Source organism: Austrofundulus limnaeus, unplaced genomic scaffold, assembly GCF_001266775.1.
Source record: "Austrofundulus limnaeus strain Quisiro unplaced genomic scaffold, Austrofundulus_limnaeus-1.0 Scaffold663, whole genome shotgun sequence".
NCBI lineage: Eukaryota > Metazoa > Chordata > Actinopteri > Cyprinodontiformes > Rivulidae > Austrofundulus > Austrofundulus limnaeus.
Genome location: NW_013953065.1, coordinates 26,358 through 28,450, shown reverse-complemented (window position 1 = coordinate 28,450; position 2,093 = coordinate 26,358).

The following is a 2,093-nucleotide window of genomic DNA, read 5'->3' as shown; positions in this document are numbered from 1 at the left end:
TGAAATGTCTCCTGGGTGAGGAAAAATACATGCACACAGTTTTTTTAACATTAATTGACAAAAGATTATCTTGAAGCCAACCATGAAATGTCTGAAAAGCCATGCAGCTGATCTGTTTGTCTCTGGCCCAGCTGACTTCTGGACTCTGGAGGTGGCCAGGGTTGAGTCCTAGCATGGATCCTCCTCCCTCAACGTCATCTACTCCTCTGATCCCGCCCCATCTTACCTCCCCCTTATGTGTTATCTGATCGAAGCACCCCCCCCCCCCACACACCCCATTCAAGCTGTCTGCTCACTCGCGAGTCATTTTTTGTGCACATGACCCTATGTGTCTGTTGTAAACATAGGATCAGAGCAATTTTTTAACTCAACTTTCCTCTTGTGTATTTGTATAAAGATGTTAAAGGTAGCGCAATTGTTTCCGTTGCTGCACGACCTATTCACCTGTTCCCCCGTGTTTGTCATGTATGTCTTCTTGAATGGGTGTTCTTAACTGTTTGTACTGCACCTTGTGAATTTATTTCTGTGAAAGGCACTATATAAATAAAATTTTACTTTCTTACGTACTTACTTACGGTACTTACAAAAGTCATGCTGATCTTGGCCCCTCCATCACAGAAAATATCTGTTCATTTAGCACTTTTGGCTACATTTTGCACAAACCTTTTTCCCTTTTTACCCCAATTAGTTTCCCTGCTCCATCTCTTCATCGTTTCTTTTTAATATGTTTGCTAATTTTACCCACTCACCTTTCTTCCTTGTTCTCTTTTTCAATGGAGACCTTCACTCGTGATGTCACCAATATTATTTGCATACATTATCCGCTCGCAAATGATCAGACAATAGGAGTGGATTCTGTGGACATCCAGTGTTAATACCATAACAAAAACTTTTCTAGAGCAAATTTCAACACATTCGACTTCAGGAATCACAGGAAAGTTCATTTGAAAGGTGAGCTTAAGGGTCGAGGTCTTCGACAGACATAGCTTAGCTTGCTGCATTTATTCTGTGTTTGTTTGTCTGTGTGTGTATGTTTATCACAAGAGCCGTCACTTCTGCATCATTTAAAGAATCTTAATTGTGATGTTTAGAATTTGTGTAAGTAAAATATATCACTATGCTGGACTGACTGCAGTAGAGGCCGGGAGTAGATTGCTGTGTATGAGCGAGGCTAGCATAGATGCTATGAGTAAAGCTAGCAGTAGGCTACAGTAAAAACAATAAGGTTTACTGTACCTGTTTATCGACAGAAAGTGCAGGGATAGGATCTGGGTGGTCCAGTGTTGGTCTTTTACCTCTGATAAAATGTTCGGAACAGAGGTTAAGTCCATGATGTTTTCTGGTCAAATTCAGCTTGTCCTATTGCTGGAATCCAGCTGTTAGCCTACAATCTTAGCTTGGGAATAGTGACAAAAAAACTCTTTCCATGTGGGGATGATGACTGTATCCTGAGTTATCGTTAGGAGTAATGTAGCACAATGTTTTGTGGTCCTCCCAGTGGAGTTAACCAGCGTAGCTCCATTGAAATCAATGGAGTGGAAACAAGAGTTTGTATGCGCATACGTGTAGAGCGGACAGAGTCACGTGACTCCTGTTCTAAAAATAGCCTGAGGGAAGGTCACCATTTGGGAGGGGACATCTGATATTTGATTCTTCCACAAGTTAAGGCTGGGACGGAATGCAACAGTGTTTTATTGGATAAAAAAACTTAACCTTGGATTTATACCGCATGCGTCTCCACTCCGCTGCGCTGCAGTGCGCAGGTCACAGCTGTTCATGTGTGTCTCAATTTATACAGACTCCACTCCACTCTGGTCCGACATACGTGCAGGAAGCAGATCGCGCGATAAATTAGTGATAAATGTGGAAGTCACAGCAAAAAATAATTAATTATGTGAAAGACGAACTCCAAACACAGCTGAAAACAACGATATAAAGGCTTTTGATATCTATGTTGAAACTGTCTCGCTGACGTCTTTCTGAAACTTCTGATTTCAAAATAAAATCCGTGTATCGTGTACCGTCGGATAGTCGAACCTCGGATTCAGGAAGAGCAGTGTGGTTTTCGTCCTGGTCGTGGAACACTGGACCAG